Source organism: Protopterus annectens, chromosome 1.part1, assembly GCF_019279795.1.
Source record: "Protopterus annectens isolate FY-2018-M chromosome 1.part1, PAN1.0, whole genome shotgun sequence".
Taxonomy (NCBI): domain Eukaryota; kingdom Metazoa; phylum Chordata; order Ceratodontiformes; family Protopteridae; genus Protopterus; species Protopterus annectens.
In genome coordinates this window covers 1,890,409,928-1,890,437,352 of record NC_056726.1, presented here as the reverse complement: position 1 = coordinate 1,890,437,352, position 27,425 = coordinate 1,890,409,928, and positions in this window count along the sequence as shown.

The window sequence follows — 27,425 nt, the reverse complement described above, 5'->3', positions numbered from 1 at the left end:
GGTGTTATCATCCACGGCTCCAGCGCGTAGCCAGCATCCCTCACTAAATGGCCATATGGGATGTCCCCCCTGGCAAACCACTGATACAGTTGTGAGGAATGCCAGATGTGGGAGTCGTGATAGCTTCCAGGGCAGCCAGCAAACAAATTCATGATAATGCCCTTGGCATCACACATGACCTAGCAATTGATGGAGTGGAACCCCATGTGGTTTATGTAGACCCTACCCCAGTCACCAGGTGGTGCTTTGATGTGGATGTGCATGCAGTCTATGGCACCAGTACCTCTGGGTAGTCTGCTACATGATGGAAGAGACGCATATTACCAGTCAGCTCATCACAGGTGATGGGGAATTTAATGTGCTCCTCGGCATGTGGTTGCATGGCATCCAGGAACTGGCGGAGTATCCTGGACCCAGATGCCTGTGAGACCCCCATGATATCCCCAGTTGGTCTTTGGAAAGTACCTGTAGCAAGTATTCTTAGAGCTACACATACCTTTGTATCCACTGGGATAGGTTCCTCTCTGTTTGTTCTGGATATGAGGCGAGGCTGGCACAGCTCAACAATTTGCTGCAGTATGTCCCTGTCCACCCTGTAGCGCTCTACTATTTTCAGATCATGTAGCCCTTGGTAGGTTACCTTGGGCCTGAACACTCTTTTCCTCCTCCTCATAAGTCTGTGGTGGTTGTCAGCATTGTCCTCTTCACCACCCTCAGCCTCTTGCACATACTGATGTTTGAGAGCAACAGCAGCCCCTAACATTTTGTTAGTTTTGTCAGGTAAAATGTCCCCATCTGTGTAAACCAGTGGTGTAGAGTTTGTGGGAAAAACAGACTGAAAGGTGTTTGCATAGTTTATAGTGGTGTGCTGCAGATGCTGCCTGTGTGATTGGCTGAGTATGAGACATTCCACCTCCCATCTCTTATTACTTGTATTTGAGTGCCTCTATTCTGCTATTTCCCTTTTTTTTTGTTCCACTTGCCATTTCCTGTATTTTTTAAAACTTTTTGTGGTTTAAATCGCGGTGTGCACCATGCACACCTGTTTAGGCAAGGTAAACAAGGCTATACAGCCTCGGACAACCCCCCCCCCCTTGCTTACATATACACAGTGCTACCATTTCCTGTGTTTTTTTTGTTTGTTTATTTAAGTCCCAGTGCTCACTGTGCAAAGCCATTTAGCTACGTTAAACAGGTTTTAGCTGAAATATCCCTCCCTGGATGTGAACAAGCTCTTCATTTCATGGTGAAAGACATTACAGCCTCAAACACACTCCCCTGCTTAGCTGTCCTTAGCTAAACACAAACCCAGGCAGTAGTGCTCCAATGTGCTTACAGGAAGCATGACACACCTCCTTTTGATGTCATTTACTTCTCATGCTTATACGGCCATATTAGAGCACCTACATGGTTAGATGCAGTCTGACACTTAGAAGAAATTTCTGATTCAGTAAGATTCCCTCATTTGCATACCCCACTGCCTAACTCCATAGTTACTGCACTCACATTGAGCCTTTCCCCTTAGCAGCCACTGTTTCCTGGTATTGTTTTCATTTTGCATGCCATTGAATATAATGGCAAAATACAGATTTCTCTGAAAATTTCTTTTTCACATTTTTTTTTATTTTCAGCACAATCCCGTTTGCACACCGCTGCCCAATGCTTAAACAGCCGGGATTTGCCCAAAAAATAGTTTTATTTTATAAAAATGTAATTATTTTTCATGCCAATAGACATAAAGTTGGCCATTGGCATGCCTACTAACTAGAATACATGCTTTCTTTTAAGCTGTCATGCCTCCGTTTTTTAATTTGCAGAAATGTATTCAGCTACTAGCTGAATACATTTCTGCTTTGTAAACTGTTCAGGCACGAACAACTGCTTGCTTCCTGGATCACTAATTCACCTCATATGCATGGTTTCCACCAGCAAAATGAGGTAATTAGCATAAAGAAGTGGTGTCCATGCCAGAGTAATGTAGGAGCGCTCATGCATGTCCTGGGAGCTCGATCTTGGATTGCTTGGTGGTCATATTGCATGCAGCAGCTCCTGCACTATTCCGACACTCCATGTAGGGCTTCCTGAATCCAGGGGTATATTTAATTAGCCTCCTTTACAACTTCACTTGAAGACTGGGATGCATTACTAGATGCCCTGCTGTTCAATTCAAATAGGGCAAATGCTCTTAACCTTTAAGCAATTATAGAAAAAATATTGTTAATAATCTATGATAAAAAAGAATTTAGATAATACCAGTTCATAAATAATAAAAATTAAAACAGTTCATGTTTAAAGCATAGGCTTTTCTAGAATCAACACATCAGAATATGACAAAATACAGTATATGCAGAGATCTTTTACTAAGTGAATACTTTGTTAGGCATTTAACGTAAAAGACAAAAAAAATCCTTTATCTTTATTCTTTGCATTATAGGGAACTTAATGGTGATTGATCTCTGTTTTAATTATAGGAAAGAAGATTCAATGTCTAGTGCATTACAGAGCTTATGCTGCTTAGGCAGACAACACAGTAGTGCAAAACACACATAAATGAGAAAATAAGTATGATTAGCTTGTGCAGACAGAGATCTGCTACTTATGGGTTGGGGGGAGTAGGTGTGACCGAAGTGAAACTTCAGAAACAAAGTTGAGAAGCAAAGAAGAAAAGCAAATCTATGATCTTATGCCATACTTCCTGTCTTTTCTAGAGCATGAATGGAAAATAGAGCAGGTAACATGAACTCTTGCCCATGTTTTTCAAGGAGTTGGTGCAAGCACAAAAAGAAAACAGTGTAGAGGGTAGGAGGGAGCAGTGAAAGGGTACCCAATAAGCCAGATACCTTGTTGTGTCATTTAAAGGAGTGGAAATAGAGTAGAAGAAACAAAAAAAAAACTGGAAAAGCAATCAGAGGAATACAGAACAGGAATATTTAAGGTAAAGCAGGCTAGGAGGAATGTAAGATATTTTATTAGTAGTTAAATGACCTGATTTGTAGTGTCAGTGGCAGAACAGCTGTCACATTTGCCTTTCTTGCTGTACTATCAGAAGGCTGTGGGTTTTACTCTCTTCTGTACTCCTGATTCCCCCATTCTTTGGATGAAGCATTAAACTGAGGTCCCATATGCCTCAGTTGGTTGTAGCTTAGGTGAATGTAAAGGATCCTGCTGTATTTATCAAAAATGAGTAATTAAAGTTCCCTGATACCCTAGTCAAATTTTCCCCAGTAGTATAAATACTAGCTTAGATTTCCTTTGAAAACAGGTCATTAGCCTAGTGGAACTAACCAGGTAAACAAAGGATAATTAAATAAGTCAAAATGTTATATATAGACAGAAAGAATGGAATTAAGGTTGTAAAAAGTAGCAATGGGAAGAAAGGACATGATAGGACAGGTAGTGTGGACAAACAAACTCACAAGTTTAAGATTCAGGAGCAGATCTTGACACACGAGTAAGAAGTTAGATGTGGAGGAACTAGAGGTAGGCCTCAAACGAAAAACAAAATGTGGCTGATGTAGGACCCCCCAAGCATACCCCTAGAATCCACATCAGCCACATCCAGATATCTGTGACAGTCAAGGGGTAAAACAGGACCAGTAGACCCAGTGTTGGAAATGGGGCACCGGAGATGGCTGTCAATGTAAAGCAGGGGTGAATCATTCATAAAAAAAAAAAAAAAAATGAGGGTAATGATGAATGCAAATCAGAGTAAACAATATGGTGGAGTGATTCACAGATGCATAGAAACTGCTCCATGAGCCTTAACTACCAGCATAACTGTACTCTATTAATTTGTGCTGAACACTGACTAAAACCATGATAACATGTTAAGGGTAGCAGCAGGATTATAAGAACTGTATACATTTAAGTCTGTCCTTATAGCCACCAGCCACAGATGTGTACATATCATCTGACATGCTGCAGAAGAATCACATCACATCTATAATTTCACACCCTTTTTTATCTAGGAAGAGTGGACCATTAACCTATAGATAGATATACAATGTAGAGCTGGTACAGATGTATCACTCACACTTGCAGGGTGATAGGATGAATGGAATAGCCACTTGTTTGGAGACCAAGGTATGTGCAGCACTGGCTGTTCAGTGACTAACTGGTGACATAGTGGGCATAACCAAGGCATATGCCTCATAGATTCTACACCAATTTCTCAATTTCATAGTACAGCATGTATATGTGGTTTCCATGTACCACAAAGAAAGAAAAAGACTTTGAAGGCATTTTTAGGTGTCATTGATTGCGCCCATACTGACATCAAAGCCACAGCTGACCATAGGAACAGCAGCATATCGACAATAAGAGGATAGAGTCCATCGACTGTCAGGCTTCATTGACAGGACATAATATTTAATGTGTCAGTACATCACCCAGGCAGTGCCCATGATACCCACATCTAGCATGTGTGCGATTTATATCATTAATTTGTATGAGATGACTTTCCAAGAGGCATCTTTTTGGTGATGTCAGATGTGCTCTGAATAAATGGTTAATGACACTGATAAAACTCAGGCAGGGAAACTTACAACATCATGCTATCACAGGTACAAAACTTCAGTAAATGTGCACTCAGAGTGATGATGGCCCACTTCTGATCTCATACAAGAGTGGCTAACATGAAACTCTGGTAAACTTCCTCCTAGTAGGGAAAGGGCACCAGAGTATTATCAGCAATTGCAAAGTCATCCCCAGTGAAACAGTTGGTCCACAGCATAAGAACCTGGTTGTCACAATCAGTTACAAGCAATGGTCACAGAAGGATCTAAGGTCAACAGACTTTATTTATTTATTTATTTATTTATTTATTTATTTATTTATTGTCATTTGTTAACTGGGTTGGTCCAACTGAGCCAAAGGCCCATTTTCAGTGGAGACCCAAGTAGAAAAGCTCCAATTACAATTACAGACATGCCAAAAAAACAGTAATTAATACAAAGACTAAAATTACAATATTAATATTGACAAGAAACATTTACATAAAATGAAATCAGCAAAGACAATATATTTATATATAAGTTTCAAAAAATCCAATACAATATTGGCAGGATAATCCCTGAGTAGGAATATTTACAAGAACCTGATTGTAGATATACTGGAAAGAAGAGCAAGAAAGAAAGGCAGACAAAAAGAGAGAAAAAACTTATAAAACATTTAAAAGTAGAATTTAGGAAGAAATCGGTTAGAATTGGATAAAGACCTGGAAGTTGACTGGACAGAAAGCACAAGATTTCTATGAATTACTCAAGGCTGTAGTACCTCAAGAAGAAGATGAAATAAATGGAGCTGAAGAAGAATTTAAGTGCCTCAAAACAACTTGTGTGAGGACTAGACAACTGATATGTATTTGAGCCAGGTATTGAAATAAGGTAAATAAGAAAAGATAGTAATGGAATGCAGAAGTCCAGGAAGTCATCAAAATAAAGAATTAGTGCAGGAAAAAGAGGGAAATAGAAAAAAAAGACCAGGCTAAGAAGGAATGCTAGTTGGCTAGCTAAGAGAGTAGTTTTAATTGCAAAGAACAAGACATCAGGGGCACACTACCATCTTCTGGAAAATGACCCAGTAGATGGCACAAAGGGGCCAGACGGTACTCACAGCAGTATGGCGAGAAAGTCATATCCCAGATGACTGGAAAATAAACATACTAATCCCAGTATACAAGAGAAAAGGAGATATCCACAACTGTGGACAGTACAGAGGTGTCAAACTCCTGTCACACTGTATAAATGTTCTGGAGAGGGTGATTGATAAATGGATACACAGAGTAGTAGATAGTAAGATGGGAGCTGAACATCTTAATTTCAGATTGTGATGCAGCACAACTGACTCACTGATTGCAGTGGGAAAGATAGTTGATAAGAGGCTTGAAATAAGGAGTCCAACTGGATATTCCTAGACTTGGAGAAACCATATGACGATGTCCCATGAAAGTTGATTTAGGCAATCCTGTAGTGGTTCTAAGTCCCAGAAACATTGTTAGAATTAGTGTAGACTATATAGAAAGACCCAATGACTCAAGTACAAACAGTGATCGGTCTCACACAGGTGTTCCCCATGTGAGTGGATGCACATCAGGGTTCAGTTCTGAGCCCACTATTGTCCATGGTGGTTAATAGGATCATAGGTATGTACTAGGCTAATGGCCCTGGAGCCTTTACAAGCCTAGCCCATAGGTTACCCTGGTATCGTGACACCCAACCTTAGTTCCCAGTGCCTCTATTGAGTAGAGCCACTGGAGTGATCCCCGGGATGAATTTTCTATTTCCCATCCACTCATCAAGATTTCTCTTGAAGAGGGCCAGTGAGGTGCTCTTTTTGACATGTATGGGAAGTCTATTCCATAGAATGGGCAGTCTCTGGGTTATGAACCTGTCCCTCCAGCATGTTCTGTTGATTGTGGTAATGAGGTTGAGATCTCTGGAACATGTGGTGTGGAGGGATTGGGATTTCTTTAGATGTAGCATTTCTAACAGAGCTGGGTCAGACATGGCTTTGTAAGTCAAACAGAGATCGCCTCTAAGTAGGCAATATGAGACAGAGAATAGCTGGAGTTTTTTGAGTCTGTCCTTATAGGACAAGTGTTTAAGGCCTAGGATCCTCTTTGTGTAGTATTTTTGTGGCTTCTCCAGTTGTTGCAGGTGTCTAGTGAGGTACATGCCAAATGGGGCATTGTACTCAATGACTGGCCTAATGAGGGAAGAGTAGAGGGAGACAATGACCTCTTTCTTTCTGGATGCAAAACCCTTAGTAATGAGATGTGCCACATAGAAGGACTTTTTGTCCAAAGTGGCAATGTGGTGGTCAAAAGAGAGGTTGCTGTCAACCTGTGTTCCCAGATCTCTTAAAACACCTTATGTGTTCAGTGGACTACCATGAATGTGCTAATTCATGGGAAATGGGTTTTTCCTAAAGGGGATGACAACACATTTTTTGGCATTGAGCTTAAGGCCATGGTTCTGACACCAGTTATTGGTCTCAGTGAGGCCTTTCTGTAGGATGTCAACATCACTTGGGGAGTTAATAAGAGCTCCCAACTTGCAATTAACTGTGAACTCAGCCAGAGTCCCTTCATGTTGGCCTGGACTTCAGAGAAGTAGATACCAAACAGGAGAGGACCCAGGACTGAACCCTGTGGGACTCCACTCGTGACTGGTCAGCAGTCTGACTTGGAGTCAGCTACTTTCACACTGTGGGTTCTATCTGTGAGCCAGTTTGCAACCCACCTAGTGAAATAGGGGTTGATGCCTAGCTTAGTGAGTTTTTCTATGAATCCTGAGTGGGGAATGGTTTCAAAGGCCTTGTCAGATCAAGGTAGGCTGTATGAACCACCTTGCCTTCATCCACAGCTCTGATGACTGACTCAAAGAAGTCAATCAGGTTGAGCAGGCATGATCTACCCTTCATAAAACCAAACTGTGTGGGATTCAGAGTTTGGAGATTCCATATCCTTGTTTATTAGGTCCATGATGATGCATTCCATAGCTTTGCATATCAGACTCATCAGGCTAATTGGGCAATATTCCCAGGGGCTGTAGTCGCTCGTCCTTAATGGAGAGGGATGACTGTAGCAGTGTGCCATTCGATACCGACAATGCCTGAGGTGAGGCTGTGATTGAACAGGGCACACGGGTAAGGTGCCAGTTCACTATGTAGTTCATGTTGAACACAGCCAGTGATATTGTCAGGTCTCATAGAAGCTGTATGCTTGGCCTTGGACAGTGCTGTTTTAACTTGTGCAGCAGTAATACTGGGTGCCCGGCAATCTACTGGTATTGTGATTGGTCCTTGGGGGGGAGAGGGGTAAAGTTGGCATTGAAACTGTCGGCCAATATATTGGCAATATCTGTTAGCTTGGTATAGGAGGTACCATTGTGCAGCAGCTCAGAGCAAATTTGGGTATTGCTGTGGAGATTCTTTACATAACTATAGAAGGCCATGTGGTTGTCTTTACTATCTGCTGCAATTCTGTTTTCATAGCTAGCTTTAGAAAATTTGATGAGGGATCTCAACTTTTTGATGAGGCTGATAAGGGAGTTTTTCTAGTCTTGGGATTTTACCATATTCCACATCAATTTCCTCCTTCTGTTGTAGAGATTGTTTATGGCAGGGGACCACCAGATTGGCTTCCTTTTTTTGGAGGAGAGCGTCTAGGTTCTATTGGGTATGGTGAGATCCATGCATTTGTGTACATGTTTGTACAGTGCATTGGTGTATGATTTGGCATTCATGCAACTGTTTTTAATTTGCATGGGTGGCATGAAGTTAGCCACCTTGGTTTTAGTAGCCCAAAGTTACCTTTGGAGAAGTTTTTCATGATGGTTACCTTTGTGGGGGTGGGGGGGGGGGTGGATTTCCAAGGTGATTAGTTTGTGGTCAGATCTAACCTGGGAAGAGTTGACTATTGGTGTAGAGCAACAGTTGGCCATATTAGTAATGACCAGGTCAAGGATGTTGCTACCTCTAGTGGGGGTAAGAACGAGCTGGTCCAGGGCATTGGAATTAATGAATTCAAGGAAATGTTGGGCAAGTGTATTGGTACATGAGTAGTTTTCCCAGTTAATATAGGGTTAGTTGAAGTCACCCAGTATGACAATGTTAGGTTGGACTATAATATTCTCCATTGTGCATAGGAATGTGGAGTGAGAGTCTTGGGACATGGTGGGGGACCTATAGCAGGCTACAACCTGAATTGCTGTCTTACCCAATGTTAGCTGCACCTGAAGTATCTCTGATGTGTTATGTTGGGCTACCAGTCTGAAGGTGGTTGCATCTTTTATGAATATAGAAACTCCACCACCTTTGGAGCGTTGGTCCAAGTTTTGGGGCCGACAGGTTTGGAATGAATTATAGCCTTCTAGTGTAGGGGTGCTTTCTGCTGCATTGAACCAGGTGTCTGTTACAGCACAAATGTTGATGTTGTCCATTTTAAGGAGTGGTTCGAGCGAGTGCATTTTGAGATTTAGACTTCTAGCTTTGAGCAGCATGATCCTCAGATTGCATTTGTTTGTAGCTGTTATGGTGGTAATTTTGTCTTTGGAACACCACCTAAAAAGGCACTATATGGGTGGCAAGAGCCTTGGCAGGTATCCAGAAGACCAGGGGTGACAGATGCAGGCCATTTCTGGCAAAGCATTGAGGTCTGTCAATCATGTCATCCCAGGGAGACAGATACTGGATCCCTTTAGAATGACACCAGAAACTTAGCCAATTGTTGAAATCAGTAATTTTCTGCTTGTAATGTGGCATCATTCTGGGTGATGGTAGGAGGCTGCTCAGGGCTAGGGTCATACCTGCCTCACCTACATAATCTGAGAGCTCCTCCATGTCTCTTTTCATGTAGACCAGGGAGGTACGTCTCAGGTCATTCACACCCACATGTACAATGACAGAGTCATATTTGTACCTGTTGTTGAGGGACCTCAGTGCGTGTGTTATGTGGTGGATCCTGGCACCTGACAGGCAGCTGACTGTTACTTTCTCCTTATTCAACCTAGTGAGTGGAAAATCAGTGTGCCTCACCACTGAAACTCCTAAGGCTAGTATTTTGGGCATGCTGTTTTGCCTTAGGTGCTTTGGTTGAGTGGCACACTGTTTATGAGAGTTATGTGTCTTGTGATTAGTGTTGTGTTGTGGTGGTCAAGTATGTTTCTGTACAGTCAGCAAATGGAGGTCTCTGCTGTTTGGGTAGATTTTTATTGAGAGCCTCTGCAAAGGTGAGTGTGTGTTTTTTGTTTTTATGTGAAGGCAGTGCTGATGTGTGTTCTGGAGGGCTATGCGTTCCATGTGGTGTGGTGCAAGTGTTGACCTTCTCCTCTTGACCAGCTATTCCAGTCTTGGCTGGAGAGTGCGTGGCTTCCAGTCTGTATATATAAGTGCATCTCTTGCAAGTCTGAGTTTTGGGAGGTAAGAGGAGAGTGTTGTTAGTGTACATGAGGCAATTGCTACATTGCCTCAGGATGCCCAAGTTCACCAGGTTAATTGGAGAAAGCACAGGAAACTGACCTTTAGACATGCCTGCAAGGGTGGGCATTAATAATAAGTACTGGAGCTGTTTCCTTGTAGAATGTTTAGTGTCGGTAGCACTTTTCTGTGCTACAATAATTGCTACAAAAAGTCTGGTAAACTGTTAGACTAATAAGCTAGTAAAAGTGCAGGAGAGGAGAGAACTAGCAGATCTAAAGGAAAAATTGAAGAGCAGACTTTTGGCACCCCTCAGAAGCTTACAAACAGTCCTGGATACAGCAAATCTGTATCGGGACTAGACTAGTTACAGGAAAGGTGGGAAACAAGCACAAACGCAGGCTTTTAAACCAATAAGTTGAAAGAGATGGAAAAACAGCCCAAACAGCAAATAAACTACAATTTCTGGGCCAGAAACCACCCCTCTTGTGATAGATAGGCAACATAGTGCTTACCACTCCCACTGATAAGCTAGAAGTCTTCCCTCCAACACAGAAAGGCTTGGAGACTCAGAAGCTTACAAACAGTCCGGTATACAGCAAATCTGTATCTGGACTAGACTAGTTACAGGAAAGATGGGAAACAAGCACAAATGTGGTCTTTCCATAGGTGCGTATGTGTGTACTAGGCTAATAGCCCTGCAGCCTTTACAAGCCTAGCCCATAGGATTACCCTGCCATCGTGCCACCTGACCAGAGTTCTCAGTGCCTCTGTTGAGTAGCGCCACTGGACTGATCTCTGGGGTGAATTTTCTATGTCCTATCCATTTATCAAGATTTCTCTTGAAGAGGCCCAGTGAAGTACTCTGTTTGACATGTATAGGAAGTTTATTCCATAGCATGGGAAGTCTCTGGGTTATGAACCTGTCCTTCCAGCTTGTTCTGTTGATTGTGGTAATGAGGTTGAGGTCTCTGGAGCGTGTGGTGCAGAGGGATTGGGATTTCTTTAGATGTAGCATTTCTAACAGAGCTGGGTCAGACGTGGCTTTGTAAGTCACGCAGAGATCACCTCTAAGTAGGCGATATGAGACAAAGAATAGTTGGAGTTTTTTTGAACTATCCATATAGGACAAGTGTTTAAGGCCTAGGATCCTCTTTGTGAGGTACTTTTGCGGCCACTCCAGTTGTTGCAGGTGTCTATTGAGGTACATGCCAAATGGAGCATTGTACTCGATAATTGGCCTAATGAGGGAAGAGTAGAGGGAGGCAATGACCTCTTTTTTCCTGGCTGCAATACCCTTAGTAATGAAATGTGCCACATAGAAGGACTTTCTGACCACAATGGCAATGTGGTGGTCAGAAGAGAGATTGCTGTCAACCTGTGTTCCCAGATCTCTTATAATGCCTCCTGTGTTCAGCGGACTACCATCAATGTGGTAATTCATGGGAACTGGGTTTTTCCCAAAGGGGATGATAACACATTTTTTTGGCATTGAGCTTAAGGCAATGGTTCTGAAACCAGTCGTTGGTCTCAGCCAGGCCTTTCTGTAGGATGTCAACATCACTTGGGGAGTTAATAATAGCTCCCAACTTGCAATTGTCTGTGAACTTTGTCAGCCAGAGTCACTTTATGTTGGCCTGGACTTCAGATAAGTAGATATCAAACAGGAGAGGACCAGGACCGAACCCTGTGGGACTCCACTCGTGACTGGTCAGCAGTCTGAATTGGAATCAGCTACTTTCACACTGTGGGTTCTATCTGTAAGCCGGTTTGCAACCCACCTAGTGATATAGGGGTTGATGCCTAGCTTAGTGAGGTTTTCTATGATTCCTGAGTAGGGAATGGTTTCAAACGCTTTGGCCAAATCAAAGTAGGCTGTATGAACCACCTTGCCATCATCCACAGCTCTGGTGACTGATTCAAAGAAGTCAACCAGGTTGAGCAGACATGATCTACTCTTCACAAAACCAAACTGTGTGGGATCCAGAGTATGAAGATTCCCTATATCCTTGTTTATTAGGTCCACGATGATGCATTCCAAAGGTTTGCATATCAGACTCATCAGACTAATGGGGCGATAGATCCCAGGGTCTGTAGTCACTCCTCCTTTGTGGGGAGGGATGACTCTAGCAGTGTGCCATTTGGTGAGACTGCCCAGACTGCCCCAACAGAGTCCACCAGTAGCAGGGGAAGCCACTAGTCCAAGTACACATCCAGGACCAAGGGTTAAATATTTTAAATACAACAAGTTGGGCCATGTAGCATATAGATGTCCACAAAGGCAAGGTGGGGAACAAAAGGTGAGAGATCCAGTAAGTGGGAATGACAAAATGCCAGTGGTAAGTTGTCTCAAGACAACAAGGGTATCACACTACCACAAGAAGTTATATCCTATCTTAGTGGATATGAAAGAGACCACTGCTAAGAGAGACATAGCCTCTGACCTAACCATAGTGAAGCCTGCAATGGTTATAGAGGAGCACTACTTGATTAGGCAGTCTAGTCCAGTCAGAGCTTTAGGAGAGACTCCATTTCAAATACCTTTGGCTAGGGATCACCTTGACTGGGAGGGTGGAAAAGGAAGCTATCAAGCAGGTGTGTTTGAGGATTTCCCTACAGATATCCTGACAGGGAATGATTTTGATAATGCAGTACCCAGTGGGCATGCAGTTACATGCAGTCAGGCTTGGAGGCAAGCATGTGGGTCATGTAGCATGGGGAGACCCAGACAGACTGCACACTTGCAGCCAGGACTGATGAGGTGGTTACTTCAGAGAGGAAGCTACCCTGTATAAGTGAGACTGAAGTTGAGCCACAGCTGCTTGTGATTACTGATATTCCCTTGGACAGGGCAACTGCAAGGTCAGAGGTGAGTAGCAGTACCCAGGCTGACAGTGAGGCACCGTTGTCAGAGAATAACAGACTTCCTCTGGAAGTGGAGCTGGGATGAGTTAGTAACAGAGACTTGAGACAGCCTCAGCTGTCAGACAATACATTACAAGGCCTGAGGGAGGTAGCTGGTGAAGCACTTGATTCTCAAGGAAAGGGAGAATTTGTATATTGGGACAAAGGGTTACTGTACAGAGAGTGGACCCCTGAGGGAGGGCTAGAGGGTGAGAGAATACAGTAGTTATTAGTGCCTAGAGCCTACCACTTCTAGTCATATCCCATGATATTCTCTTTGCAGATCATATGGGCATAAAACATACAATGACATGTATTATGCAAAACGTTTATTGGCCTGGGATTTCCAGAGATGTAACAGGGTACTGCAGGACCTGTGAGCAGTGCCAAAAGGTAGGCAAGGCAGGAGACAAGTTGAAAGCTCCTTTGATGCTTTTGCCTGTGATTGAAGAGTCATTTCAGAGGGTAGCTGTGGATATTGTGGGGCCTCTGAGTACCCCAAGTTCCACAGGGAAAAAGTATATCCTAGTGGTACTAGGTTATTCTACAAGATACCTTGAGGCGGTGACTCTGTCCTCCATTGAGGCAGAACAGGTGGCAAATGCTTTATTAGAGATTTTCAGCAGGGTAGGTTTTCCAAAGGAAATAATGACTGACAGAGGTGCCAATTCCACGTCAGACATGCTGGCTTTTCTGTGGAAGTACTGTGGGTTGAAGCATCTGAAAACCACCCCCTACCATCCCCAAACTAATGGTCTTATTGAGAGGTTAAACTCTACACTTACATCCATGCTAAAGGAATATGCCGACAAGTTTAAGAGGGAGTGGGACAAGTATTTGCTCCATCTGTTGTTTGCTTACAGAGACGTGCCCCAGGAATCCACAGGTTTTTCATCCTTTGAGTTGCTCTATGGGCATAGGGTGAGGAGACATATAGATTTGATTTGCGATGAGTGGAAGGGTGAATGTGAATCCCAAAAGGAGTCTGTTGTGGCATATGTCCTAAACCTCAGAACAAGGCTCAGGGAACTCATGGGCTTGGCCCAGGAGAACAAGGCAGAGGCTCAACAGCAGAAAAAGGTCTGGTATGACAGGAACGCTCAAGCTAGAGGGTATGCTGTAATGGTTCGCATTCCTGTCAGACACAACAAGCTGTAGGCAGCTTGGGAGGGACCCTACAAGGTGGTAAGGTATTCCCAGATAGGCACAACCCTCTCAAACAACGTTTCTCAAGGGTCACTTGAAAAACTAGCTTGAGTTTTGTTTTTTGTTTTTTTCGGGGGGGGGGGGTGTCATGTTGCCAACCCAGCTCTGTGGAATTTTGTAAATAATTCTTTGTCATTTGGGAATATTTATGTGATTTATACAGAACTGTATGTTATGTACTGAGCTTCAAGAATGTAACCACAGCATACCATGCTGGAACATAGAATATTAACTTGCAAAACTTAAGAATAGTTGAGGTTAAATTATTTATAGCTAGGCCATAAACAAGAGATGGTATCTTTCCATTTCAATGCAGAATTAGACACAATGTCTAGAGCTAAAAGTTTTTCTATTGTCTTGAAAGAAAAGTAATTACTATGTTTAAAATGTAAAGTGTTTTATTGTTTTACGGCTTCCAATATCTGGCAAACATCTGAGAGATATGTATTTTTAACACAGAGCTGTTAAATTCTATTAATTTCTGTTTTAGCCTGGGAACTGAAGTCAGGTGATAAAATGTGATGTCATCCAGGCTAACCCAGCAGTAAAATGTGATATTGATTTAAGAACTCTCTCAGAGAGAGACTGTTTATTTTGTATTTCTTGGACCTAGCAAGGACATCCCACTCATCATCATCATCTGCATTTGCCAGTCTGTAAGCAAGATTTAGAACATAGTACCTCTCTTAGATATAGATAGGAATATGGTAAAGATTAGTTTAGATTTTTCTGTATTTATTTGAGACTGTCCTGCAATGTTGTTTTAAAATCTTTCCTATGATTTTGAACTTTGAAGTAACTGTGTTGATGGACTGAGTATTGTCTTTTCTTTTATTATTCATTATTAAATATATTTAAACCTATCTTTGTGGCTGATATTTGTGAGACATATTTAAGCTCATAGATTACTTGCATATGTTTTTGGTGACACTGTACAAGCCATTCCTAATAACCTGGTGCTTGGTCAAAACTACCATTTGGATCATTAGTAACATTACACAATAGGATTGGACACCCTTTTTAAGGGCCTAGAATAGCTGATAAGAGTGCTTGGTGTCAGTGATAACTACCTTATAGTCTGGGCAGAAGGGGGTATAGCTAGCCTTTCTTAGGTGTGTGTGTGTGTTTGTATATCAGTCAAATTTCAAAGTGTGTGTGTGTGTGTGTGTGTGTGTGTGTGTGTGTGTGTGTGTGTGTGTGTGTGTGTGTGTGTGTGTGTGTGTGTCAGCTACTTGGGCAGGGACACAAAGCACTTGTTGGACAGAGAGGATGCTGGAGGTTTTGGCTTGACCACTCAGCTGAGATCTCAAACCTATAGCTGTGCCAGTGGGGAGTCTTATTGGGGATCTGGAGAAAGAGGGATAAAACAGCCCCAGACTGACTGTGAGCTCTATGTACTCTTAAGGGAAATGCACTTTACTCTGTTTCTCCCTCATCCTCCCAGTGTGTGCATCCCCTAGCTGCTGCCAATGGTGAGGATTGAGGCTCCTTGTTTAATGGGACAGTGCAGAGGTGTTGCAGGCTACATTAGCAAACAGATCAGAGGGGTCAGATCAACAAAGTTGCTGTATGCAGATGATGTAATATTACAGGCAGACCCTGAGAAGAATGTCAGTAATGGATAAGGGAGTTTAATGCAAAACTGAAGGCACATGATATGAAACTGAGTACAGATAAAAAAGGTTGCAATGTCAGCAAATGGGGGAAATGGAAATCAGAAGACACTGAGAAATGAGCTAGAAGGAAAGATAGTGGAACTATTTAAGTACATGGAGTTAGGAGGGGGTTGAGAAAAAGAGCAGTCTGAAAAAAGAGACTGAAGACATAATCAGAGGAGCTGCAGCCAACTGGCACAAAGTGCCAGGGGTAGTGTATGAGAGAAGAATGTCAAAGAAGCTTAAAATTAAGGTGAGCAAAACATTGGTGTGATCAATACAACTGTGTGGTACAGAAACCTGGGAAATAAAAGCAGAGCAGTTGAGGAAGCTATGTTGAACAGAAGAAGAGAAAATGAGGACATCAGAGAAGAATTTGAAGTAGCACCAATCCCAGAGAAGGGCACATGTCCAGAAAAGCAGGACAATCTAGTGAAGACGATTCTGGACAGAAAGAAGTAGGGATGATGAAACAAGGGCATCCAGCAAAGAGATGGATGGATTATGTGACAATAGACTTGTGGCATTCAGCCATGACTGCTGAAGAAGGTAGAAGAGTGCCATTGAATAGAGAGAGATGGTGACCATTAAATGACACACTGACCCCATGTAGAAAATGGGAAAAAGGTAGTTGATAATGATGATGATGTCTAAGGGAATATACTCCTGAGGCATCATCCACTGACATTTGTATGGTGTGCAAAATTCTGTATGAGTGCCACATTCTCTAGTGGGTATGACAGAACAGTCTTGCACAACAGACAGAGATGCCTTGAACTTCTCCTTGCCTGCAAATAATGACTGTGTAGGCTGACCCTTCTCTCATGGTTATCTGCACCTGTAAAAGGCAGATTGCCTTTTATGTGTATGATAGACTATATTGTTGGCCCCTATGACCTTATGTTGTAGTTGATCTTGTGATCTGTTATGGCCATTAATAACATTTAAAAGCACAGGGTCTAGACAGACTACCTTTGTGGAAGGCCTGGTTATTTTTGTCCATGAAAAGGATCTGTTGCCCATGCTCTTGGATGGCCTGCAGCATAATACCATTTTTTTTTTTGCCTTGGAAAACTTCTTCACTCTCCAGTTTTGTAAATGTGAGGATAGATATATGGTGAGCTGTTGGTCTGTGATAGCCACATTCACTCATTACAGTACCCCACCACAAAGTCTACAGATAGCATAAACTATCACATGACCCACACAGAGTCACAGCCAACTTCTTAAGGTTCCTGCCATAGGACATTAGTGTGCAAGCATTCATAGGTGTGCACTATCACAACACACTTTGTTGCAACCACCTGTAAATTCTGATATTGCAGGCTGACTTGATCTCCGCATCCCAACATACTCAATGTATTATGGTCTCCACAGAATAATATATATGGCCTCCATTACACATTTGAATGGCAGCAGCTGCAAGTTACTGTGCCTTGAATACCATCTAGGGTGTTGCATTGATACATCTATTACCTATGTACATGTTTTCCTTGTGATGTCTCCCTTTCTCATCAGGAAAAATGGTGTCAATCAAGCAACAGATATGACTGCAGCATGACCATTGCCATTAGCGTAAGCTGTTTGGCCTTTGGAGGTTTGAGTTTTGTGCTACAAATGAGGTATTGGGCCACTGCAAGCCTCACCTAGGAGTGCCACAAACAACACTTGTAATAGCCTCCAAGTAGACAATATGATCCCCAGTCCCCTTCCCCAAGCCATAGCAAAGTGTTGTAAACATCTATCTACATAAATCCCCCCAGAAACAACAACAAAGGGCAACACACTCTACAAAGGACAACACCCTCGACAAGCAAATAGACTGAAGTTGTTGTTGTTGTTGTTGTTGCGTCTTTCGGCTTTTCCAGGTTAGGGGTTGCCACAGCGGAACGCTGGTCTGCTAATGATTGGCAGTAGATTTTTTTACGTGCCGAGTTGCCAGCCCTGTCGCACAACCTTCAACGAAGGTACACCCATTCACACATGTCTCCACACAGAAGAGCTGAGAATCAAACAGGACAATGTCTTACTGTGAGGTGACAACGCTACCGCAGCACCACCACCGCAGTTCACAGTAACAAAATGAAGTGCCTCCACCCAAACACTAACAGACAGAAACAGTTTCAAATGCAATTTCCTCAATCAACAACAGAAAGACACATATCCACAGGGGGACTGGCTAAGAGGACAGTCTATTGTCTATGTCCTCCTGCGTTTTTTGACCTACTTCTACAGTTCCAATTTTGCCTGTATTCTGACACATCCAAAATATCCCCCATATTGCCATTGCTATTGCAATTGCATATCTGACAATCTTTCACTTCTTCAGTTACTTTTATGCCTAATACTCTTATATGATCGGATAATGTTTTTAACTGTTGTCTATCTCTCTCTCATTCTCCATCTTTTTTTTTTCCTACAGTTCCTTTATATTTCATCTAGGTTTTCTTCTACCTACAAGCCTATTTCTCCATGGGTAAAGGTCTTCCTGGTGGTGGTGATCTGAAGTATTTCCTTGTGATGTCTGGTGGTCTGTGACAGAGGAGGGTGTTGTCATACCCACAATATTTCACTCGGCAGAAGCTGGAAGAGATAGTGATGACAGCCATGGACCAACAGCTTTATATCTACACCAGACACATGGAGAACATCTTTTTTTTATGACTGTCAAAACTGCACAGTTGTGTGACTCAGACCAGGCTACCAGTCTTGGGTGGGACTGTCTGAGAGGGCAGTCAGAGAAGAGACTGACTCTGACTATGTACAGTCCTGGGAGACATGAAAGGAGTTATCACCCCACCTGATTTCCATCGTGTTCTCCTTCTTTGTATATAACTTCCCTCCTAGGTTTATAGTCCAGTCCTCCCCATCACCAATTTTCCTTCCCTCTGACTATCCTGCTTTTTGTTCCTCTGTTCTGTTTAAAATCTTCACTGTTGGCCATTGTTTGTGTTCTTGGTTTGTTTGTCTGCCTCTGCTACCATCCCAAAAGCCACTAGCCTGCCCAGTCCTTCCTCCTACTTGCTTCCCCTTTCTACCATTCTTACAAAAATATGCACCTATCCATGAGAAAAAATATATACCCTTTCCTTCCCTCCTCCATCTTAGTTTTTCGTTTTCCCTATTCCATGTGTCTTTTTCTGCTTACTCTTACTGCTTTTAATACACTTATTTTCTTTCCGATAATAAGTTAAATTGCCAGAGACTTTGCTTAAAGACACTTATTATGGCTCTCAGCAGATGTCTCAGTGACAAAACTTTGCATTTGTGGATATGTATAGTTATGAATATGCTACATGAATATTTCTGGGATACACAGGTCACAAGGCTGCTATCAAGGTATGATCCTCATTATTCAGTCTGTCCAGTGCTGACCAGCAGCTTCCCTAATTAATTAATTTCTGTCACGCTCGCTGCTTACTATTACATTCATTAATTAGCTTTGGCCTGCAATCCACAATTTTGACCCTGCTAATTAGCTGCTGCACAGCCATGTAAGCTGTTTCCGAATCCCTGGGTACATATTTTATTGAGTTCTAGTTGCTTTCTAGCATTACATTTAATCACCATTTACTTAATAACAGTGTTTTGTAGCCTTGGTCACAATTAGTTAAATGGCAGTTTCTTCGTGGAATAACCTAAATTGTAAGCAAGAAAGGATATTCCCGCAGTTAATATACGCATTAAAAGACACTGTCTAAGACTATTTCAAGTAAAGAAAACTACATTTCTGTTGATGAAGGATTGCTAGGCAGGCAGGTTCAATAAATGCATGATGTCATGCCTAATACCTTTATTAAATGTATTGCAGTGTACAGCAATCAAAATTCAGTTATCCTCTTGCTTTTCTGTTCTAGAAACAAGCAATAGTATTTAAAGATAATTTGTTTTTGTATTGATTTATCAAATATTTACAAATTTTACTGGTAATATTTCATCACTCTAAGCATATAGAATGCTTGATCTTTCTTCAAATATCACTTTACATCTCATCTGCCTGACAGCTACCACAATGATCAATCTCACATTGTATGTAATGTCAGCACGTAACATATGATAGGTTCCCAATGTGCTAATGGCTACTGATACAAATAGAAAGTGTTGCACTAATCTTCACCAGCTCTCATATATGGCAAGGTGTGAACTGTTTATAAACTAAGAAAAGGCTCTGCCATTTCAGGGCAATATTACCACCCTTGCATTTAATGGTATCTCACCATGTTCTTCACTTCATCAAATAATCTTCTCCCATCAAAATAAATCTCTTCAGATTTCAGTTAATCACCTCATTTGCCTGCTTACATTGCACTGTCTCCAGCAATTTTAGTAGTCTCAGGTTGAAAAAGTTCAGCCTAGTTTATAACAAATGTGTGTTTGCCGAAATGTCAACACCATAATGTTTCAAGCCACAATAGGCAATAAAGCCTTGCCCTGAGTTGTAAATCCATGCTGCATTCCCTTCAATGAAACCATCTTTTTTTTCAGTTCTCTATACACCAGTTTTGGAAGCATTCTGAATGAAATTAGAAAGGAATTGGGTGGATGTCTCCAAATAGTTTTTTTAAATGTGTTACAATTGTTGTATTTAGGTTCTGTCCTCTAACCTTGCCTGAATCAGTATCTCTTATGTGTGTTACCAAAATATTAGGTGTTCTGCTCTTATCATTAGTGTTGAGCAAGCATAGTAAAACTTTCCCTGTTTTATCTATTGCCTAGCAGACCAACATGCAGTTATGTCTTTTATGTCCTTTCCCAATACACTTTCTACTAGGTGGTTTCAGCTTGCTGTTTTAGCCAATATATGAGATGGTGCATTGCAATCCAAGTTCACCTTTTATCTTTAAAGTAAGTGTGACGAAAGGAGATACTGCCAGAACAGCTAGCTGGAATTTTGTAAATAATTATATGTCATTGGTAAATATTGAAATGATTTATACAAGATGCTTGGGTTACAAATGTATTAGAAATGTCATGTGTATATCACACTGCTTTGTACAGATGTTTGTGTTGAAAATGTATTTGTAAAAGTGCTGTGTTTAAAATGTATACATTGCGTGGCCTACTGAAAAGGAACAGAAATGTACATGCGCTATTGAAACAGTTTAAATGAACATATTTTAACAGTGGAAACTGGAATACAGGAGGTTAACCTCAGACTAGTAAACTTTAGAAAAATATCTGAAATTAAATTACTTTATAAGACGCGGTAAAGAGGCTACCTCTCAAGTTTTCAATGCAGCTAGAGACATAAAATATGTGCTAGGAAGTTTTCTATATTGTCCTTTGAGTGAACTAATTGCGACTTTTGAAGCATGAAGGAATGCAATTGTTTTATGACTTCCAGTGTCTGCCAAAGATGTGAGGAAAAGCCCTTGTCTGTCTATTTTTACAGAAAGATGCTAAATGCTGCCAGCTTCTAGAAATGGGGGTTTTGACCTGGGAACTAGAAGTCAGATGATCAGAAATGATGTCATTCTGCAAGCTATCCCAACAGTAATATTTTAGATATTAATTTGACAAGTCTCTTAGTGAGACATACCATTTTGTATTATGTCTTTGAACTGAACAACAAGAGCCATTCACCACATTTGTCTTGCTCTAATGAAGTAAGTTTCTAAGGAACAGTATATCTCTTAGATACAGTCAGAAATATAGCAAATCTTAGTTTATATTTGTTTTTTTCTTTATTTGTGTGAGCCTGTGCTGCCATGTTGTTTTAAATATTTCATGTGGATTTGAACTCTATTTTCACTGTGAATATATATTTAGTATTGTCTTGTTCTTTTATTATTTATTATTAAACATATTTAAATTGTTCATTGTGGCTGATCTGTGTAGAGATATTTAGGTTTTGAGAGTACTTCCATATTTATTTGGAGACACTGTGTGGACCACTCCTAATAGCCTTGCTCTTGGTCAAACTAACATTTGTGTTAATATTAATATTACACAGTAAGATTGGACACCCTTTGTTAAGGGCCTTAAAGTAGATGATAAGGGGTTCAGTTGGCAGTGGTAACTACCTTATAGTCTGGGCAGAAGGGGGAAAAGCTAGTAAACCTAGTCCAGCCTTTCCCAGGTGTTTATATGTTTAAAACAAATCTTCAAGAGTGTGTGTCAGGTACTTGGGCAGGGGCACAAAGTCAGTGGGTGAGTGTAAATTCCCACAAGGAATCTGTTGTCGTATATGTCCTAAAATTCAGGAGAAGGCTCAGGGAACTCATGGGCTTGGTCCAGGAGAACCTGGCAGAAGCCCAACAGCAGAAAAAGGTCTGGTATGACAGGAATGCTTGAGGTAGAGAGTATGCTGTGGGGCAGCAGGTTATGGTTCTCATTCCTGTCAGACACAGCAATCTGCAAACAGCTTTTGAGGGACCCTTCAAAGTGGTAAGCAAGGTCACTGACATTAACTACCTGGTAGAACTGCTAAGCAGGAGGCAGGGGCACAAACTCTACCATGTTAACATGATGAAACCTTACCGTGATAGGAAGGCCCTGGTGGTAAGTATTTCCAGTAGGAAGCAAGAGGAGTGTGATGGGGATATATGGCTACAGGAAGCCAGCCAGCAAAATCCCAAGTTTTTATGGTGGATCCTAGGGTTGCAGGCATATGATATGACAGTACAGCACTGTACTGGAGTCAGCAATACCAAGGCAGCTGGGATCTCAAGACAGGGAATGAGGTAATGTGTTCCCAGATTTGCTCATTCCTGTTAAGCAATGTTTGTCAAAGATCAATTGAAAAACTAACTTCAGTTTTCAAAGGGGGAAGACATGTGACAAAAGGAGATACTGCCAGCACAGCTAGCTGGAATTTCTTAAATAATTACATGTCATTCATGAATATCAAAATGATGTATACAAGATGTTTGTGTTTTATTTATTTTATTTATATTTATTGTCATTTGTTAACTGGGTTGGTCCAACTGAGCCGATGGCCCATTTTCAGAGGAGACCCGAGGAGAAAAGCTCCAAATACAATTACAGTCATTCAAGAAAACATAAACTAAACCTACAATAAGTATATTGACAAGAACTTTTGCATAAAATGAAATCAACTGAAATATACATTTATATACTAGTTTCAGAAATCAAATACAATAACAGCAGGGTAAACCATATGTAAAAATATTTACAAAAATCAAATTATAGATATACTGTAATAGGAGCATTATAAAAAGGAAGAAAGAAAAGAGGATAAAAAGAAAGAAAATAATTAGAGTAATCAAAATAGAATTATGAAGAAAGCAATTAGCTATCAGGTTGGAGTTTGACAAGGGTAGGAGCAGGTCTTTTGTAGGTAGTGTTTGAGTTCTAGTTTGAATTAGAACTTATGGGAGATGTTTCTTAAGTGGAAGGGATTTCCAGGTGTGAACTACAGAGTATTTATATAGGGACTTACCAATATTTTTTAATGGTTTGTAAATGTCCAGAAGATGTTTGTCAGATGTAAGAAGTTGACGTCGGGGGTTATACTGAGATACAATATTAGAGACAGAGGGACAGGAAATGAGATTATAAAGAACCGAGTGTGCAATATGCAGTTGTGAAAGAAGTAGTTGTTTAGGGAATTCAGGCCATTGTAATGACTTAAGAGTGAGGCAGTGGTGGAATTTGTAGGGGAGATTAGAGGCAAATCTAGCTATTTTATTGTATGTGTGCTCTAATTTGGAAAGAAGTGATGAGTGAGTGTTAGTAAGGACTGGAGCTGCATACAGAAGACATGATAATAGTAGAGACAGGGCTAGGGCAGATTTGGTGGAGGGTGAAAGCAATTTGTGATTATGGTACAGGAGACCAAGTTTCTGGTGCTTATATGTGTATTGAATTACGGCAATTGTGACATCAAGTAATTTAGTATGGGGTTCTGGTCTGATAAAGGTATTGTTGAGGGAGGTAATAGAGAAAGTGGATTGTGTTGTGCCAATGTTTTAGGAAGGAAAGTAGAAGTTTAGTTTTTTGGGGATTTAGTATTAGTTGATTATCAGTGAGCCAGGTTTTGATTGAAGTAAAAGTGTCTTGGGTAACTGCAAGGAGTTCTGGAATGCTATGGGTGGTGGTAATAAGGGTGGAGTTGTCGACATATTGTAAAAGTGTAGAGAGGTAGGTAGCAGAGGATAACCTGTTAGTAAAAATATTAAACAAGAAAGGACCCAATATAGAGCCTTGGGGGATACCGTTGTTAACAGGAAGAAACGGGAAGGTGACAGTTTCCCAGTGTATGGATTGTTTTCTATTAGATAAGTAGCTAGAGAACCAGTTTATAGAGGAGTTAGAGAGATGAAGGTCATAAAATTTAGTTATCAGTTTAGAGTGAGAGACAGTATCAAATGCTGTGGAGAGGTCAAAGACTAAACAGGAAACCAGTAGGTTGTTGTCACAAGCTTCAAATTACAAATGTTACAACTGTATTAGAAATGTATGTCATGTGTATATCAAACTGTGCTGTACAGATCTTTGTGTTGAAAAGGTATTTGTAAAAGTACTGCATTTAAAATGTATCCACAGTGTGCCCTAATGGACGAGAACAAAAATATACATGCACTATTGTAAGTGTTTAAATGTATATATTTTAGCAGTGGAAACTGGGATATAGGAGGTAAACCTCAGTCTAGTAAACTTTAGAAAAATATCTGAAATTAAATTACTTTATAGGACGCAATAAAGAAGCTATCTCTCAAGTTTTCGATGCAGCTGGAGACACAGAGCCTGTTCCTGGAAGCTTTCTGTATTTGCCTTGGAGTGAACTAATTGATACTTTTGAAATATGAAGGAATACAATTGTTTTTTGACTTCCAGCATCTGCCAAAGATCTGAAGAAAAGCCCTTGTCTGTATATTTTTACAGGTAGATGTTAATGCTGCCAGCTTCTAGCAATGGGGGTTTTAGCCTGGGAACAGATGACCAGAAATTATGTAATTCTGCAAGCTATCCCAGCAGTAACATTTCAGATATTAATTTGAGAAGTCTCTTAGTGAGACAGAGCCTTCCGCATTATGCCTTGGACCTGCCAACAACAACTGCCTTGCTCTAATGAAGTAGGTTTGTAGGGAACAGTATAACCCTCTTAGATACAGTTAGGAATATAGTGAAGCTTAGTTTAGATTGTGTTTTTCTTTATTTGTGTCAGACTGTATTGCAATGTTGTTTGAAATGTTCCCTGTGGTTCTGAACTCTGATGTCACTGTGAATATATATTTAGTATTGTCCTGTTCTTTTATTATTTATTATTAAATATATTTAAACTTTCATTGTTGCTGATCTGTGTAGAGATATTTAAGTTTTGAGAGTATTGCATATTTATTTGGTGACATTGTGTGGGCCACTCCTAATAGCCTTGCTGTTGGGTCAAACTACCATTTGTGTTAAAATTAATATTACACAGTAAGATTGGACACCTAAGGGCCATAAAGTAGCTGATAAGGTGTTCTGGTGGCAGTGGTAACTACCTTATAGTCTGGGCAGAAGGGAACATAGCTAGTAAACCTGTGCCAGCCTTTCCCAGGTGTGTGTTTGTGTGTTTAAAACAAATCTCCAAGAGTGTGTGTGTCAGAGACTTGGGCAGGGACATGAAGCACTCGTCGGACAGAGAGAGTGTTGAAGGACTTGGCTTGTAACCCTGGCTAAGGACTCAACTCTATAGGTGTTCCACTGCGGAGTCTTATTGGGAATCTGGAGAAAGAGTGAGAAACCACCCAGGGGTAACTATGGTCTCTGTGGGCTCTTAAGGGAAATTGCACTTGATGCAGAGAGTTGCATTGGAAATACGATGTCATCCTCTCAGTGAACGTCCCCTGCTGTTACTGGGGGGAGGATAAAGTTTTTGTCAATATCCAGTAGCCCAAATGGACAGGTGCAGGCCACCCTTGGCAAAGCAAAGTGGTCTGTTAACCATGTCCTCCCATGTTGATAAATATGTAATCCTCCTTGAATGACAGCAGAAACTAAGCTGATTGCTATAGTCAAACATTTTTGTCCATACTGTGGCATCATCCTTAGCATAGCACTCAACTGTCTAGATTTTCACAGAATGTCTGGATTTCTGACACATATTTTTGGTCTGCTTCTCATAAAATTGTAGTTATCTGGCAAATCACTGGAATAGCATTGTGGACTGAAGTCAAAAAATAATGGCAGACATTTGATTTTCAGATTTCATATCCTTTAGATTGTATGAACAATATTTCAAAGATGTTTTAAATTTAATGTAATTACATTTTTGGTCCTTTGTTGTCATCCCCCATTATTTGTGGTTTTATCTAGATTTCTTGCTGTAAGAGTTTGAGATCCTTGATGAAGGTAGAATGTTGTTCAATGCAAGTCACACACCTGTCTGAGCTACATATGCAGAGAGATCCGTAAAGTCTCTCTTCAAGTAATGATTGAGGTGCATCTCAGGTCATTTACACCAACATGGACTATGATAGTATCGTACTGCTACTTGTGGTACATTGACTTGAGTGCATGCAGTGGCAGATCATGGCTCTTGATAAGCAACTAACCATTATCTTCTCCTTGCCTAGTCTGGTGACGGGGGCATCTGTGCATCATACAATGGAGTTTCTTATGACAAGATTCCTAGGTAATGTGTTTGCATGCCTTACAGGATTTATTCATGGGGGCTCATTGGGTATAGTCATATGGGGGGTACTTCATGTTGCTTCTGAAGTGTTCTTTATATATTTGCTGAGAGTAGGTGTTGCTGTTTGTAGTCTTAGGTGGTCTTTGAGTTTGGGAAAATTGCCTTTTAGTGCCTCAGCATAAGATGATCTATGTGTTTGGTGGACACTATGTGTGGTGGGTGGATGCAGTGTGTGTGGGTTCTTAACAACTTTGTCAGTGGAATTTTTAACTCAAAGGCAATTGTGTATGAACATGCCTTGCATACTGCTAGTTGCTTTAAAGATTAATAGGTTGTCTGCAAACATGAGACAATTGCAACATTGTCTCAGGATGCCTATATCTACCAACCTAGCTATGGAGATATTTGGAAATTACTTATCCATGTTGTCCAGGCCTATATTAGGGAAGGTTCTTATGGGTTTGGACTGGGTTATACATTGTTCACCTACCTAAGGTGATCTCTAGAATTAGGGACTTGAGATAGACAGCGTTAAGTTATGGGATTAGTGCTGTTACACATGCAAGCAAGCTGCCCTAAGCTTAACTCTATGCAATGCCTCACTAATTACAGGTTACAATCCTAATACTAGTTATATAGATACATTTTACTGTCCAAGCATTTGCATCTGCACAGGGCACTGCCAACTGCTGCTTGCAATAGAAAAGAAATTGAAATCTAACTACAATCCACTCTGGCCAGTAAATGACTACAATTTGATTCTGGAGTTCCTCCCAACTAAGAAAGACCAGGCATACACCCCCTACCACAAGATGGATGGTCTGGTCCTATTAATGTAAAACACAGCAAAAAAGGAAGCATTAGGTGCAATGCAACAGAAAACAACTTATTCAATGGCTAGAATGCCCTATGACAAGGCAATTTAAATGCAAACAGTTTTAAAAGCAATTCTTAGAGAAGATAGGTGATTTTTACACAAAAAGTATTTTAAATGCTCCTTAAATGCTATAAAACAGTTGTGATCAGTTAACTTATGAAGTCCAAGTGCAGTAAATTAAATCCAATTGCATATCTTTGCCTGGATGATACTGAATACAATGAAAACACCTCTCAATCACAGGCAAGGATGACAAGCTTTGCTGTGCTCTGTGGAATGAGCA